This window comes from Alligator mississippiensis, chromosome 2 (assembly GCF_030867095.1).
Source record: "Alligator mississippiensis isolate rAllMis1 chromosome 2, rAllMis1, whole genome shotgun sequence".
NCBI classification, from domain to species: Eukaryota; Metazoa; Chordata; order Crocodylia; family Alligatoridae; genus Alligator; species Alligator mississippiensis.
The window spans coordinates 104,080,288-104,098,837 of record NC_081825.1 but is presented as its reverse complement, the minus strand read 5'-3'; the positions used below and the strand labels follow the sequence as shown (position 1 = coordinate 104,098,837).

The 18,550-nt window shown below is 43.6% G+C and overlaps 1 protein-coding gene across 5 annotated transcripts in view; it reads right to left on the bottom strand.

Moving 5' to 3' along the window:
- The window catches only part of RNF150 (ring finger protein 150), a 307,968-nt gene that overhangs the window by 167,582 nt on the left and 121,836 nt on the right, over nt 1–18,550 (bottom strand). The window lies entirely within an intron of this gene.

Below are 18,550 nucleotides of genomic sequence, written 5' to 3'. Positions count from 1 at the left end.
AAGCACAGGACAGAATAGCAAATAGGACATGGGAAGGGGATCAGAGTGGAGCTCCAGGAGTATGGGGGAATTATTTGTGGCATTATTTCCAAAAAAAGGTTGGCTGCCACTGCTCTAAATAACAGATCATGAAGGACATGATTTTACTCAGGAAACAAATGTAATTAATGCCAAAGAAAATGCTTGTAAAGAAGAATCCTACAGACATTTTCCTGAGCATTTATGCAGAATAGCAGGATACAGCCCTAAGTCATTACCCACATTACTCTAAATATAAGATGAATAACAAGGTGTTTTTGCTTGACAGCATTTTCAGTTTGTTTATTTTTCTTCAGTGTTCTTCCCTATATGTATACACAGCATTCAATATACACACACAGCATCTTTAATTGCTGATACAGAAAATAACCTGATCAATTAATCAAAAACAGAAGTATCAGCAAAAGTTATATCCTATATCTACAAATACACCTCATTTGTGTACATGTAAGCTGAAAACAGAAAAATCTAATGAGTGAGCAAGCTGTACAATTTGTGTTCTATTTAAATTCTAAATGTCCACAGGGTTAAGAAGTAGCTGGCTGGGAAATTATTTCCCCCCACATAGCTTTCAATAAAAATTAACATTTTTTCATTATATTTTTCTTTAAGAATTAGGAAATCAAAATGGAAACTCTTTCAAAAGCATACAGTTATCAAAAGGCCACTTTTTGAGAGAGAGAGTGAGAGAAGGCAGACAGAACATTTTCAAACAACTCTGATAAAGAGTCAGTTAACACTGCAAAATATATTATACAGCAAGGACTCTTTTATTATTAAAATATATACATATTTAAAAATAAACAGTTACATGCCTTGAATCAACTGTGGAGTATGAAGTTAAAGGTTAGGTACCAAGTGGGGTTTTCTCTTATGGCTATATTACTTCAAGTGTGCTTTTCATGATTTTTTATGTAAATATAAATCTTTGAATGTATTATTTGAGTTGACCTGTGTAGTTGATCAATTTCAATAGCAATTTTGTTCCTAAATATAATTAAATGTCTCCCACAGATTTTTTGACATATATCCTTCCCTTTATAATATTCCTTTTAAAGAAAAGATACAATTCACCCAGACTGTTCAACTGCAACAGACCATTCTCAGTGGCTCAAATGCTTTTACAGTGAAGCATTTATAAAACCTGAGCAGTATGTTGCTTCTGCGGTTTGTTAGGTTTAATTTATGCAAAGTATCGTTCACAGCACTAATGATGATATTTAAGTTTGTGTTGCTTTTCCAGCACTGCTTGAGCTAGCAGTTCAACTGTCTTGTTATACCACAGTGAGGTAGTTCCACAGCCATTGACTTTTGACAAGGCCATGAGGAAGAGGCAGAGGATTAAAGAGGCAAGAAATGGAAAAGGTTAATACTCCTGATTATCTGATGCTTTTCTCCATCAGTGCAGGGGGTCTTGTTGCAACACAAAGTTTTCACAAATTCCCAGAAGTCAACCATGTTAGTTAAAAAGTTTCAAAACATTTCCCTGCCCCCCCCCGCCTCCATATTTCCTTTTTACGGTTGTTGGATGTAGCCGTGTTGGTCTAAGGACATACAAAAGCAGGGTTCTTTGGGTAGATGTGATACCTTTTATTAGACCAACTAAATAGTTGGAAAAAAGCTCCTTGTGCCTGAAAGCTTGCAAATAACTTTTTTCCAACTATTTAGTTGGTCTAATAAAAGATATCACATCTACCCAAAGAACCCTGCCAGCATATTTCCTTTTAGGCCATCACACCACCACACCAGTCAGTATTAAGACAAACTCTAGAACCAGGATATTTGAAACAAACAAATAAGACCCCATACTCATATTGTGCTTAAGTCTACTAGTAAATCTACATAGACTGTGAATTTCAAAAGGTGTTGAGCATCAGTTGCTCCCACTGCTGGAGCTTATGTCATGTCCTGAAGTAAGATTATAGGAGCTTACATTTAGGACTGTTTAAAAAAACTGGCTTACACACTAGATTTGGACAATTCTTGCAGCTCTCCTAATAACTTTACCTGCTCTTCTCTAAAGGGCTATTTTAATAAGCTTTCCAAGATAATACATTAAAAATCCATGATAATACATTAAAAATAATACATGATAATACATTAAAAATCTGTCTAGTAGGAGACTGCAAAGAAGGGTATTTTTGAAGTACCAACCTATATCCAGTAAGCAGTATTTTTAATGCTCACCACAACTCCAATTCAAATAAAACCATTTTCTTTGGATTCACTCTAATGTTGTCTTCCCCCTCATAGCTGAGATGTGCTGTAAATATCTATGAAACTTACTTGCTCCCATTTAAGAGGCATTATCATGGTTGGTAATATTCCAAACTACCTCTAAGAGTAGCCAATTCACAGAAGCAAAAATAAGTGGAGACAGCAAAGATCTATTATTATCTATGATATGTTTTCCAGTAACAGCTAGGACCCCAACCAGGTTCAGGGTACAATTAAGCTTGAGTATATACACTGTATTTGCATGACAGGCCGCGTCCAGATGAGCACGGTCATGCGGAACACATGGTACCACAGACAAGTCTGCAGTGCCACATACCACAAATGCAGCTGTTCTCTGCGCTGCAAGGGAGCAGTGCAAGGCTTTTTTTGACTCCTGGATACCCAGGCGTCAAAAAAGCCCTTGCAAAGGAAAAGCAGAGCGGTGCACGTGGGGACAGTGTGCACTGCCCAAAACCAGAGCCTGAGCAGCTGGAGCCACACTCCGACTGCTGGCCAGGCTCCAAACAGCAGAATCACCGCTGCTGCAGCCCCAGGATCCCCAGGTTGCTGGGGCCAACCCAGTGCTGGCCACAGCCTTCCCTACTCCACCCAGGGTAACCTGCTGCGTACTAGAGGGTGTGTGACACAAGCATTCCACAGGGACAACGAGCAGTGGCACAAGATGTCCTGCTGCTCGTTGTCCCCAAGGAACCAAACGTCCATGCTCATGTGGACATGGCCACAAAGTATATGCGCTCAGTGTAGGGCTTCACAAGCCAGTTTATCTGTCCGAGTGCCCCAGAGTAGGTAACACACTATGGCTAGGGACAGACGTTACACACAAACTGGCTTAAGTGATTGGAAGCAGATTTAAACCTGGAACAGAACAGAAGTTAGGTGCACATAAACTTATTTCAAAATGGCTGGAACTGGTTTAAAATAGACCTGGGTAAACATAGTATCAAACATAACTGACTTAGGTTAAACCAGTTTATTGGACTTCTGTCCCAGATCCCTTCCCAACTCAAGTTAACTCACGGGTCCCCAGCATCCCAGGGCAGGCTAGGCTTGGCCCACGCTGTCTGCCCCAGCCGAAGAAAGCTGTCCCTGCCTCCGCCCCCTGAGAACAAAGCCTCTGTTCTGCAGTCCTGGTCCTGCCTGCACCTGTCAGCCCAGAGGGGCAGGGGGGAGGTGAAGGAACCGAGTCCCCCACCCCAACCCCAATCCCAGGTATGTGTTCCTCCTGAGGCCCACGCCAGTCACTGATGTGTAGGTAGGAGGGGGAGGAGCAGTCTCTCCAGCCCAGGGCTGAACCTGATCTGGACCACGCAGAGGGGAGGGGGGAATTCTCCCTTTGCACCAGCACCAGGGTTCAGAGAACCCTGCCTGGGGCAGGGAAATGCCCACTGAGGTGCAGGGATTCCTCCATATGGGCTGATGCTGGGCGCCAGCTGGGCCCGGGGCTGGAGGGACTGTTCCTCCCGCACCTGTGGGAGCGGGGCTAAGCTGGCGCTGGACCATGCTGAGGGGTGGGAGGGGGGAATTCCCCTCTGTACCCAGCAGCAGGGCTCGGAGGACCCTGCCCAGGATGGGGGAACCCCCACTAAGGCACAGGGATCTCGGCTGGCCCTGGGCTGGAGGCACTGCACCTGTGGAAGTGGGTCTCAGACGGTGCTGAGAGGTGGAAAAGGGGAATTCACCCTCTGGCATCATTCAGGAGACGTCCAGGGTGGGGGAAGCCCCCACTGAAGCACAGGGATCCCTCCATGTGGGCTGATGCAAGAGGCCAGCTTGGCCCCGAGTTAGAGGGACTGTTCCTGTACGGTTGGGACTAAGCTGGTACCAAACCATGCTGATGGGTGGAAGGGGGGAATTCCCCCTCTCCACCAGGGCTTTTGAAGATTTCCCCATGACCATTATGACTAGGGACCTACTTAAATCATGAAGGAAGTTCATGGCACAGCAGCAACTTTCACCTTGCTCTTTTTGCCACGCGATTCCCCTCCTCCCCTGCCACCGAGTAATTGAGAGGCAATTAATCCTACAGTTTTTGCCTCTTGGCCACACGGTGGCAGAGGGGGGCAGAAGCGTGATGACAAGAGTGAGATTAAAGGCATAGCTGCACCATGAACTTCTGCTACCTGTGCGGGCCGGGCCCCGAGCCCGCCCTCGTCACCACGCGCGGCGGTGATTCCGATCCCATTCTGGCCGCCATGGGCAAGCTGGGGGTGAGCTGGGGTCGTACCGGACCCGTGTCCGGTGCACGCAGGCTGTGGCCGTCAGCCTGGACACGCGGGGTGGGAGAAACCGCGGGATGGTTTTGTGCACGCGAGTTAGAATTAGTCACGGAGGCGTAACGGTTGATTGAAAAGATTGTTTACTTACACCGAAGATAGTATGGTGTAGGCTGGACAGGTTTCCAGGCACAGCTCCCGCTTGAGCCCTCGTTGGAGGACTCTGACAAAATGATTGCTCCCACGGAGTTTGCTAGGCTCCGTGGGTCCGGTTAAGTTGAATTCGAAAAGTTTCCCCGGAGCTATTCAGGCTCCGCAGGTCCGATAAGTTTTCCCCGGAGTTTGCTAGGCTCCGCGGGGTCCCAAATTATAGGAAAGGGATACGTCTAGGATTGCGCTCGGCGACGGGGAGAGGCGAGAAGCGAAAGCTCCGTAGGCTTGGTTCTATTGCCTCTCTCTGCCTGCTTAGGGGAGGCGCGTCAGGTCCGCGAGGGTCCACAACGCTTGGAGATCTTCACACAGAATATCTCTCTCTCCTCCCTCCTCCAGCTTGGGCGGAAACTACCCAAGCCTTATGTACGGCTAGCAAGCCAATTGCTAGCCGCCACGTATGCCTAAATTAGGAGTTGGCCAATAACATGGCATGGACCCTAATACAAATGGCGGGAACTTCTTTACAGCGTGTATCACTACGATGCAAAAGAGATGCACACTGCAAAGAAGCTGTAATTTGGTGGGAAATCCCCCGTTGCACCAGAGCTCGCTCTCTCTAGCAGCAGAGAGCTCTACCGTGCAAAGAAAGCGACAAAAATGGCGGGAAATAATTTAGCGGTGCCGAAGCGCACACACAAACAAAAAATCACAACCTTGGGTTGTGACACTACCATTTACGAAAGTCGCTATTTATGACGTGTATAAATGACACTGCTTCCAAAAGACACTTAAGTTATTGTAGGCATCAGGGATCTTGGAAGTGAGTGAAGGGGAGGCAAGTACTGGAGGAGATTGTTCCTGGCTAGGGACAGACATTACACATAAACCAGTTTAAGTGATCAGAAACTGGTTTAAACCTGTAACAGAAGTCATTCAGTGCACATAAACCAGTTTGAAAATGGCTGAAACTGGTTTGAGGTAAACATGGTTGAATACAGTATCAGACTTAACTGATATAGGTCAAACCAGTTTATGCAATGTCTGTCCCAGACCCCTTCCTGGTTTAAGTTAAACCAGAGTCCCCCAGCATCCCCGATGCTTTGCAACCCTAGGCAGGGCTCTGCTCTCTGCTCCATCCCAGCAGGGCTGGCCCCACCCCTCTGCTCCCTGGCTGGAGCTCTGGCAGAGACTGATGGTACAGCGGCATCTGCCTGGCTTCCTCTTGCCCCACCTGCCACCTCACTCTCTGCTCAAGCAGGGATTCCTCCCTCCCCTCTGCCTTACACAGACACCTTTCAGTCCTTGCTGTGGAAGACAGGACAAAGACAGACAGAACAGTATCTGTTTAGGGTCTTTTGGAGCTAATCAACAGGTAACCGGTAATGTCCCTCCATTCCTTCCTTGGAAAAAGTTGTTTAAGAAGAGCTTGAACTAATGAGGGAGGCTTTTGTTTTGTTTGATGGGGTGATAAATGCTAACAACTCCCATCCTAGCCTTCAAACAAGCACCGAACCTCGCCAACCTCATCACCAGAAGCAAACTTTCTCAAACCCAGAACACACTAAAAGGATCCAGACCGTGCCATGACAAGAAATGCAAAACCTGCCAACACATCTCCATCACCCCCCACAATTACTACACCCCACAACAGAGCCATCAGCATCCCTGCATCTTACAGCTGCAACTCCAGAAATGTAATATACCTCATCCAATGCACCAAATGCCCCGATGGAAAATATGTAGGAGACCAAACAACAACTGCGCACCAGAATGAACGCACACCAGAAATCTATCAAAGACAGAAATACCAATTACCGGTGGGGGCACATTTCTCACAGGAGGGCCACTCTCTCTCCAATCTCTCAGTCCTGATCCTCAAGAGAAACTTACACAACACTTCCCAGAGACGAGCCTATGAGTTCCATTTCATCAACCTCCTGGATACTAGAGATCATGGACTAAACACAGATATTGGATTTTTGATACATTATAATCTGCCTGGCAACTGACTCCCCAGCCCAGCCCCTGGCTTCTTTATTTGTCATTCCATCCAGGAAGAGCACACACCAACTGCTGAAACTTCCTTAGCCTGACGAAGGGTTTTTGAACTCAAAAGCTTGCTTAATAACTATTCTCCAACTATCTGGATTGGTTTAATAAAAGATATCAATTTCACCCAAGGAACCTTGTCTGCCTATGTCCTTAGACCAACACAGCTACAACCTACACCCCTGCAACAACTCCCTGTGTAACTCAATGGTCTATTACCAACTCCCTGCTGGCTCCCTCGCTGGTCAGGAGAAGGCAGGGGGGACCCTTCCCTAATCAGAGTGCCTTGCCGAGGCCTGCCCATATCCCCCCTCAGTTCAGCACTGTGGAAGGGAAGACGGGGATGCTCTAGCACCCCCTGGCTTCTAGCCTGAGCCACTGCAGGCATGTACAGTGGCTCAGAGAGGATGTCTGTTCAGTTACAAACTGGTTCAACCTAGCCAGGTTAGACTAACCTGCAAAGACTGAATCAATTCAGGCTCAGGCATTTTGAATGTCTGTCTTTAGCCTCTGACTCATATACAAGAGAAAGTAAGTAGTGGACAAGGTAAATAACAGAAGATATTGGAAGCTGATACTGAGTCCATTCTTCTGCAAGTGTTTTGTTAGAGAATGCTATATTTAACACAGAATTTATTTATTTACATTATATGCTTATTAGGACCACCATTTATCAAAATAAATGCATATATTGCAGTTTCTAAAGTTCTTGGCATTTTGGTTAAGATTAAGTACATAAGAAGTGCCATACTGGGTCAGACCATCCACATATAGTTCATGTCCATCTAGCCACATATAGTTTCTGGCAGGGGGTGATGCTTTATATATCTAGAGTGATCTATCCCCTATTCATTACCCTTCTTGGCATCCACCATTATTAGTTTGGAGATGCCAGAGGATACCTCTCCAATTGTTCTGTTCAACAGCTACTAATAGATCTAGCATCCATGAATTTGTCTAGTCTTTTTTGCAGCTGGCTAAGCTATCTGCCTCTACCAGTAATACATAAACTAGTAATGATATGAGTGGTAGCTAGACTTTGGATCCTAAAAATTGACAGACCAGTCAAAAAACACAGCACTTTATACCTCAGAAAATAAGCAAAATTTACAGTGCATCATTAATAGTAATAGTAAACTTTTGGCTCTTGAATATGCTAGGTGATGTTCTGTCCAACACAACCCAAAGGCAGGCATCAGCCCATTTTATGGAGCATGAAATAGATAGTTAAACAAATTCACTGAATAATCCAAAGCACCACCCATAGCAGAAAATTCATTTTTCATTAACCAAACCATTCAGTGTTTATCATATGACATCAAAGAGCAAATGGTTTGAAGTCTGTTACAGGGAGTTAAATGAGACTAGCAGAATAGCAATTTTGAAAGATTCACAACTTCCACCATCCATCTTAGTAGGCAACATATGCAAGTTAAGCACAGAGTCATTTATATTGCTCTACATTCCTCCTTTCCTTTCCTCTCTTCTCTCCTTTCCAGACAATTAAGTAAAACAAACCAACTATACAAGTTTCAAGATTTAAATTTTACTATAACTATCTATTTGCAATATCTAGTTTTAAATTTGTTCTGATTGGAAGTAGGCAATCATCCCTGCTTTACTTGTATGGTTATTTCCTTTTCCCCTGTTTCTATGACAGTTTCTTTCAGGACTGTTCACATTAACCTAGATGGCATATAATTCCAATTTCTAGCTTTCAACGCACACATGTATTAATTTTTAACTGTTCTTCAGACACCCACCATAGAACCATTTCTCTGCTGATAAAGATGTCACTGCAAATCCTTCTTAGTGTATCAGTCAGTGAAGAATGGTGTGAAAGCTGTATTCCAATCTCTCTCCTAATATGGTGCGTCTCCTCTTTATAGCATATTTAGCCAACGCCTGCTTGAGATTTGGAAGTTCTTACTGAACTATGATTTTTGGCTGGCAGAAATATTTCTTGCAGCTGTTGTGTGATTGTTTGCTCACAGTTCATCATGGTCACCTGGCACACACGAACGTTTTCTCAACATGTTTTTTTCATTTCCTTCCTATAACAACACTCCACACACTCAGCTTCATCTCTTTCCATTTGATGCAACAGTTATAGATCCTGTAAGGACAAGATATTGAGCTATATATTCCTGAAAACTTTAGTTCAAAATCCAGTGCCAGAAATGTACTTATAATATCACAAAGGTCATCCAAGCACTTAACAGGTAAGACAATTAATGTGCAATGGCTACAAAAACTTCATACCATCCAAGAAAGAATATAATCACTTTGGACCACATGATAAATCCAACCATCTAATAAATTATTACACAAATAGTCTCTCTCCAGGCATTTGTAGGATTATTCATGCAAATTGCTGCTTACCAATGGCTGAAAGGCATTCACAGCATAGCCTATATTTCTTAGCAATTACACAGAAATACATCTTTTATGTTAGTACAGCCAAACAACACTGGTTTATTTTAATGTACGCTTGTCACCTTGGTTGTATTAGCTAAATACTTTTTATGGACACATTATTAATAATTTCCCCATAAAAGTTCAATCAACAGTACAATAAATGTGGTATTGTACTTATTGTACTCAACTAATAATTACCTGTCATTTAACAGGAAAAGTGTTTTAGCTTTGTCAGGTTATAATAAATTATGTGTGTTGGATTTGGCTGGTCAGTGTGTATGGTTAACATGGTAAACTTTATGTGCGTTTATTGAGATTACTGATAAAATCCTTTTATTTATTTTGGTTATTTCTTTTTATTTGATCAAAATGTGCTGTTTTCTCTGTGGGCAGCATAAGATCTATCATGTCCTTAACTACTTATTTCTTTGCTTTTAAGTACTTGAGATAAAATTCTTGGGAAATATTGCTATCAAATTTCAGCAAGATGAGAATTTCACCAATGGTTTTGTAAACAAATTTAACAGATGAGCACACAGCTGTCAACTGGCATACTTAGCTTGTGTCCTTAAATATATATTTTGGTTTTAGAATTTCCCAGGTTTTAGCTGTTTGGGTTTTATCTTTGTTTTATTTTCTGGAATTAAAAAGTTTAAATATAAATTTAAATATAATACAAATACAAATTTAAATACAAATAAATGGGATGGAACCACACTGGGTTATTAATTTAAAGAGATGCTGATTAAGTTCATGAACAGCTGGAAACATACACATTGGCTTAAAAGTTTTGAGAGATTTTTTTTTTAAATGGGAAAATAACCTGTTGCTGAAAATTCACAGCATTTTCTATCTTTCCTATTTATCAGGGAAGTTACTAGACTTTTTCTTCTTTCCTATGAATTTCCAAAAAACTTTTCTGCTTGTCTCAGCCTCCACAATGGAAACAGGACTTGAATATAGTGTTACTTTAAATTTCAATTGTCAAATCGAGAGCAAGATCTTATAAAGGGGGATAAGGCAAAATGCCATGTTTATTGATTACATGAATTAGACATAGAGGTTCGGACACACCACTCATATAGACACGCACAGATCATCATGCACATCATTAGACACAGGCACACACAAACACAAAACACCCATTCCATTCAGCATTATAGTTACTAGCAGCAGTTGTTCAATAATAGCAGTATGGCCGGCCCAGACCTTATTGAGAAAGATCCTGGAGATAGCAGCTGGGAGTGGGGTGAACAGATGCATCTGTGCTCTGAAGAAACAGCAGTTGAGAGAGAGACTCACTCAACTTGGCATTTTCAAAGTCCTCTTTTATAGGGATTGGCATCCTTTGTTTCAGTGCTTTGGGGTGTTTCCATAACCAGCTTCTGTTTTGCAGCTGTTTCTCATCCATCTTCTGTTTATCTCAGCTCAAGGTTAGTTTGGTCGAAAAGTTGGTATCTCAGCCTTGGAGTGTCCTTGCTGCCCGTCTGGCAGGATGTGTACATTTCTCCTCCTCGTTATTTCCTTTGTGCCCTAGGCCTCAAAGGGATTCTTCAGCCATCTATTAATTAGTTTACTGACTGGTAACTTACATTTGGCGCCTTGTTGCTTACATAAATAGTTAAATCTTCTTTTCCTGTCTCTATGCCATTCTCTCACCATTCACCCTTTCACACACACACATACATAAAAGCCACGCAGAGTTCATTCACTTATGTCAAGCAGAAGGATACAAAATGGAGTTTTCAAGTTGCTTACAGGACAAGACTAACATGGTTACATTTCACTACTATTATACTCTGTGTTAACATTAGCTATATCAGTTCAGTTCCTGCTACAACAGGACACCAAAGCCATCTCATCTCCTTTCCTACTAAGTCTTTTTGGTATCGTCATGCAGTCAAGTTTGTCCCATGAAACTCTTTCACAAATAAAAGGTAAAACCCACGGTGCCTTGCATCCAAGGTGCTTAAATATTACATATTTCATCCTTTTTTCTGATGGGGACACTAAAATTATTAATAAACAAGAAACACAAGAGAAGCTTTAATTATTTCCTGCAGTTGACAAAATACTGAATCCTTAAAACAGATCTACTATGCAACCATAAACAGTAGGGGTGTGCAAAATGGCCCTATTCTATTCGTATTTGGCCCAAATCAGGATAGTGATTTGATTCGTTGATTCGGATCAATATCTCCAATTTGATTCAGCTGAATCTGAAGATTCAATGCTGATTCGAAGAATCAGTGATTCGGATACAGCTTTACAAGTTCTTTCATACCTCGAGGTACAAGTGCAGCTTGAGATCACTGTGATACTGGGGAGCATAGAGCATCTTAAAGGAGTGTGGGGGGGCCCTCCATGTGTTGGACAAAAAACCCAGAAGTGGACTGGAAGTACTTCTGTTCCACTTCTGGGCCTGCTGGGGAGTGTGCTGGGCCCCGCCCCCGCACCTCCCAGCTCAGCGATCGCCCATGGGGGGACCCTGGGTGCTCCCCCCGACCCAGGAGGCACCAGTTGCCAAGCCGGGGGATGGGGGGTGGTGGGGGATGGGGCCCTGCACGCTTCCCTGAGGACCCAGAAGTGGACTGGAAGTGCTTCTGGTCCTCCATATCGATTCAGAGAGATTAAAGGGTCCTCTGATTCAATTTGGATTTAGAGATTCGGCCACTGAATCGGGCAGAATCTCTACCAAATCAAATCCAGGACTGAAGCTTTGCGCAGCCCTAACAAACAGCCGAATCTACTACAACAAAACAATAGTTTTGACTAATGCTTTAAGAGAACAGTAGAAGCACAAAGTTAATTTTCAGCTTAAAACTTTAATAATTCTCTACAGGAAAGGCTCTAAATATGTTTTATTATACATGGAGAGACAGGAGACAGAACAGGGTCCAGTCCTGCAATATGCAGAGGACCTCCAGGAAAGTACTGCCCATTCTCATTTCCTACTGAAGTCATTCCACATTCAGAATACTTAGTATCTCTTAGCACTGGGCTCTCACTGGTACATACATGTATCCAGGCACAACACAAAGCCCACCAAAAATGTTCATTAATCAGAGCTAATGCCTGTCCTGGCATGTGTTGCTGTGATTATGAAATAGATATTTGGAACAACTTAAAACAGTGCAACTTAGAAAGTTAAAAATTTTTAGATACAAGCTTGCCACCTGTAAATTAGCTCCAGATGAGTATTTGTAACTAAATATGGTAGTTAAACAATGAATGAATATTTAATCTTTTGCCCACATGCAGCCCCAGTGCTCAGGACCCTGCTGTACATGTGGCGCTGCCATGGCAGCAGCGGCAAAAGCCAGTAATGGTCCCTTTGTTGCTGCGCTCAGTGCCCTTTGACTGCTCCCTGGAGATCCCTCCCCCTCCCACTGCTCACTGGGACCTGTAGTCTGCCATAGGCCCAGGTGTCGCAGGGCACTATGGTGCCCTGCTCCTTTAAAGAGCTGAAACTGCTAGGGGAAGAGCCCTAGCAGTGAGTTGGAAGGCCCAGCTGCTGGTTACCAGGGCAGCCAGAATAAGCTAGTGGCCCACACCTGCCAGCGGTCAGCTGACTGGAAGGGGCAGGGCCTGGCTCATATATAAACCCCAGGGCTGAGGCCAGGAAGGCGGTTCCCTGCCAGCAGCCAAGGGGGAAGGAGCTCTCCCGGAGCAAGCAAAGGGGAGAGACCTGACTGCAGGTACAGCTTCGGATAGTGTTAAGTCCACCTCACACACAAGTCATGACATCACCTATATCCTCCCACAGACAGGAGCTATAGCTACAGACCTGCATACAGGTGGTTCAGGGCATAGGGTTGCTTTTCACTGGACTGAAGCAGCAGTGGAATTCAGCAACCCCCTGGGTGACTGAGCAGCCCCATTTAGGATCCTACTGCTCACCTCCATAGCACAAAGAAGGGGCTAGAAAAGGTGCCTTAAATATTGTCTGCTCCACCTTAACCCTGGTCATCACTGGCTGACGGGGATCCCATTACAGCAGTAAAAAATCACACAAGATGACAAAAAAGACAAAAGGTAACGCCACTCACTATCAGTGCTTGGAATGTGCGCAGGCTAATGGACTGTACAACTGCAGACAGTCCAGAGAGAAGAGCAGCTCTAGTTGGTAGAGAACTCGCCAGGTTCAACATTCAGACAGTGACCCTAAGTGAAACTCGCCTAGCTGAAGGATTGGTCAATGAAGAAGGAGCCAGCTACACCTACTTCTACAGTGGCTATAGTAAAGAAGACAGACACAAAGCTAGTGTTGGGTTTGCAATCAAAACACAGCTGGTCAGTAAGCTTACAAATCTCCCAAAGGGAATGAATGACTAACTCACGCACTCCTACTGTCTGGGCAAAGATGTGCAACTATTATCAATGCCTATGAACCCACTATGACCAACTCAGATGTGATTAAGGACAAATTTTATGAAGATCTGGAGCCTCTTATCGCAGGAGTGCTGAAGGCAGACAAGCTCATCATCCTTTGTGACTTTAATGCTAGAGTTGGCACAGATCACCAGGCATAGCCAGGCATCATCAGAAAAAATGGCCTTGGAAAATGCAACAGCAATGGGTTCCTCTTGTTGAGGACATGCACCAAACACGACATCACCAACACAGTCATCTGCCTGCCTAACCAAGAAGATGTCTTGGATGCACCTATGTTCCAAGCATTGGTATTTCACTGATCATGTTGTCATCAGCAGAAGAGACACAGACAGGACATCAGAGTGACAAAGGCCATGAGACTGAAGGTCTAACAAAGCCATTGTGTTACTATTCTTGACGTATGCATGCAAAAAACCTGGACGGTGTAGAGATGCCATGCTATGAAGCTGAACCACTTTCACATGGGTGGTCTGAGGAAACTAATGAGGATAAGATGGCAAGATAAGGTCCCAGACACTGAAGTTCTCTCACAGGCAGAAATGACAAGCTTCCGTGCTCTGTTGATTAAATCACAGATCAGATGGACAGGCCATGTTACCACATGTCAGATGAGAAAATGACAACAAGATCTTCTACTGCAAACTGAAGGAGGCAAAGCGCTCTCAAGGAGGCCAGAAGAAACATTTCAAGGACTCCCTCAAGTCATCCTTGAAACGTTTCAACACTGACCCTAAGCCTTGAGAAGATCTCATGATCATTGCACCTGGCAAAGCCTCATCCATACTGGTTCTACAGTCTATGCTCAGGCAATGCAGAAGCACAAACAGCATAAATCTCACAACAGCAGCACATCCACTGTTGATCAGGCAACCCAAAGTGGCATCTCTTGTTCAGTGTACCACAGACAGTTCAAAGCACAAATTGGCCTGATCAGCCACTTACGTGCTCCCTCCCATAAACCAAACCAACCAGTGATGTCATGGTCATCTTCAAATTCAAAGGACAAATAACAGCAACAATACATTTTTCCAGAATGGGCATAGCTGCTGCTCTTGATCAGGAAACTTTCTTGAACTGAGGCTGTAAGCAGGGAACAATCCTGAAGGTAGCTAATATTAAACAACATTTAAATTAAATTTGAAGAGAGCTAAAAATGTAAAACAACGTCATAGAAACTCCCTAGTATGACACTAAACAAGCCAATTTTTAAATCCTGAAAAAATAATTAAAGTAACTATTTCTACTGTAGTGTTCCCCATACACGGGGAGAATGTTCTGCCTCAATGCACACCTGAGATGTGTTTAGAAATAATCACCATTGCTTTAGTCCTGCATAGTAACTTCTTTTTCACATTCTAGTCTATGTACAGCTTTAATCAGTTACACCTTACAGGATCAAAGACAATGGCTTTGGAATCAATTTTTCATTCATCTTTGAATAGGTAGAAAATGTACTTGCACTATGACCCAGGTAATCACTAGAATAAGGCTGACAGTATAATCACTATATAGAGTAAACAACATACTGGCTGAGAACTAAATGAGAAATTTTGCAAACTGTCATGTAAGGTATGTATGTAAGAGAATCAGTACACGGCATTAGATATTGAAATATGGTGGTGTAGGTTGTAGCCATGTTGGTCTAAGGACATAGGCAGAACAAGGTTCTTTGGGTGAATCTGATATCTTTTATTAGATAAGATATCAGATTGACCCAAAGAATCTTGTCTACCTGATGTTGAAATATGACACTTGCTGCATTACGAGTCTACTACAAATAAAGGGGCTAGGATAAATGGTTACACAAATAAACTAATGGAAATTAGACCTTTTGATTATCATAAAAAGGGCAAAGAGGTTATGCTCACTTAGAAACCCAAGGTGGTGCTGCTACCTAGAACTGACTGGAAATTATTTTCCATTCTGGAATTTGTTGACTTCTTGTCAAAAACAAAACAAGAAACACAGAAAAAAAATGACTGAAAACATATGGTCTGAGTTTGAATGAAAAAACAGCAATGAGGAACCACACACACACACACACGCACAGTTATGTTGAAAAGTCAGGGTTTGGGGTTAAAAAAAAAAAGGTTATAAAGGGAAATTTTCTAAATCATCCTTTGCAGCACTCAACAATGAGATCTTAGGGGTGGGGAGGGGTTCCACATAGGCATGAAGAGCACATTCAAACTCTTCTTTAAAAAATTAATGAAAAGGGCATATAAATATTAGCACAAAGCTAAATTATACATGGTAGATCTGCTACAAATTGTTGGCATTCTTCCATTCATACACTTCCCAATTACTTGTGCAATTACTCATCTAAACTTACCTTGGATAGCTGACAACCAGAAGCAGTCAGCAGATGCTCTTTAAATTTAGAGTCAGCTGCAAAGGGAAACCAACTAAAATTGCATAATTCTAGTCAGTTTCCCTTTGAAGCCCGCTCCATGTGTAAAGCATTAGCTCCTGGCTGTTGCTGTCAACCCAGCAACAAGGAGATGATGGAAGGGGGAGAAAGGGAGGGAAAGGGAAAGAAACAAGATGCAAAAGCAAACTAGATGAAAAACAGGTACAGAGCAGACATGGAGAAATAAAGGAGGCAAAACAGGGACAAGTAATGGAAGCAAAAAAGGTGTACGATGAAAAAATGAAGAAATTAGAGAAGCAGAAAAGGGAGAAAACAAATAATGGAAAGGAAAATGGAAGGAAATCAAATGGAGTCAGGACAGAAGAATGCAAGATCTGAAAAACAGATAAATGGGGAAATGCTTAAGGCAGGGGTGGGCAATTCTTTAGGACAGGGGAGTGTTAACCTGGCCTGGGGCGGGGGGTGGAATTGATCCAATCCGGCCCCAGGCTGATCCATCATGCACCCACCACTGGGAACACTGGGCAGGGTCTCCATGGAAACCAGCCTAGGACCTCTGCCATCAAGGTGTGCTCAGTTGCATGGATGGGATGGCACTGCCGGTGATCGGGAATGGGGTCTGGGAGCAGGACCAGTAAACCTGGCTGGGATCATGGGGTGGTAACGGTGTGGGGCTGGGGTTTGAGGCAGAGCCACCATCTGCTTCCCCACACATCCCTGTGATGGGTGCTGGTTCTGTAGGCAGGGATGTACAAGGAGAGGATTGTGGCTCTGCCCTGGGCCCCAGTGCTCACCGCACTGTCACCACCCACCCATGGCCCCATCCCATCTGCCCAACTGAGCATGCCCTGCCTACAGGGGTCCTGTCCCAGTCTCCATGGAGAAACTGCCTGCCCGCCCACCCAGTCTAGCACCCCCAGTGGTGGCTGTGGGGTGGACAGGCCAGGGTGCTCGGGCAGCAGGGTCAGGTTCGACAGCAGCAGTGGAGATGCAGCCAGCAGCAGCCGGGCAGAGAGAACTGGTACTGTGGGGGCTGCCAAAAGGCCGAGTCTGGCTGCCATGCCACCCCATCCCACTGTGCACCCAGGAGTGGCAGGACCAGCTGCACACACCACACCCCAGGCTGCCGCCCCCCCCCCCCCCGCTTAGGCCATGCGAGACCAAGGGACCCACCGCAGCCTGGACAGAAACACTTGGCAGCTGAGATTTAGCCCATGGCCTGTATTTTGCCCATGCCTGGTTTGAGACAGAGAGAGAAAAAAAGACTATATTTTCTCATTATATCACACATTGTTTGGGAAGGCAAAATGAAGAAAAGATTTTTTTCCAAGCATGGCTGAATGCTGATGGCAGGGGATCCTGACTGCAGCAACCGTGACTGTACCAGAACCAGTACTGTGGCTCTAATCCTGAAGGCTGAACTCTACCCTTTATTCCCAAGGCTGGCAGAGGGTGAAGCATAGCAGCCATCTTGCAGTGATGTCTGCATTCCACTTTCTATTCCAGGGAAAAAATAAATTAGCTTCCCCACTTAAGACATGCCCCCCTATTTTGAAGGCTGAGTTTTGGGAAAAGGGTGTATGTGGTTTTTATTATGCAAGTAAATATAATATTAAAAAACAGGTTCTGGTTAGCCTCCTTCTCTTTTCTTGAATCACTTAGATCAGTAGCTAGCAACCTAGCCAACCTCTAGGCTAGAAAAACCCAGCTCTGACACGTCAATGGAGCAGGCTCCCTAAAGCCCGATTGCTGGTACAGGCATGGACACGGGTAAGGCCTCCCGCCACCACTAGAATGCCACAAAACCCCCCTGGGCTCCACAGACCGGATCCAGACCGCAGGTTCTATGTTGCCAATCCCTGGTTTGGATGACTTCTTGAGTTAGTGATGTGCTAACACATGGGGGGGGAAGAGGGCTTGTAGGAAAGAGAAAATATAGCTTGGTAAAATTGTAAAATACATTAAGAATAAAGTAAAATTTTACAAAAGGCATGAGAAGGGGAAGCATATATTTTATAGAAATACAAACTGTAGTCAGAGTCAGACTGAAGTATGAACTGTTCCTGCTTTAAAGGTATTATCTGAATAAAATCACATATTTTCAATAGAAAAATGGCCAGATATTTAACAGGATACAAGAATTTCTGAAGGAATAAAGAGAAAAGGAGAAGAAAAAAAATACACTGTAATAGACATCAATGTAACTGAAGAAAGAAAGGTATAAATATTTTGACTAATGCAGCAGAAAACCAGGACAAAACCTAAAAGAAGTCAGATCACCTTGGATATTGCTATAACCCTCCTGCATAATAGCTATATCTTGTTTTGTTCTGTTTTTAACTAGTGGAGCTTATTAGACAGTTAGAACATTGATCATAGAATATTTTAATTTCTTGGATAGTGACTGAAATAATTAAGACAAAATCTTAATCTGCGCGATGACCACTGCCTAGTTGTTAAATTTTCAAACAGGCACCTCTCTGCTATCTCCCTTGCTGTTCCTCATGCTTAAGAGAAACTTGCAGTCAGTATCTATAAAGCTACCTCATTATGCTTCTTCAACCCCTCCTTAAAACAGTCCTTTGCTAGGATGCCTACAAAGAACTTAACAATGGGTATGCTGATACCACTGCCTACAGCGGTGATCGATATTATCTCATTGTTTCCTTGAACT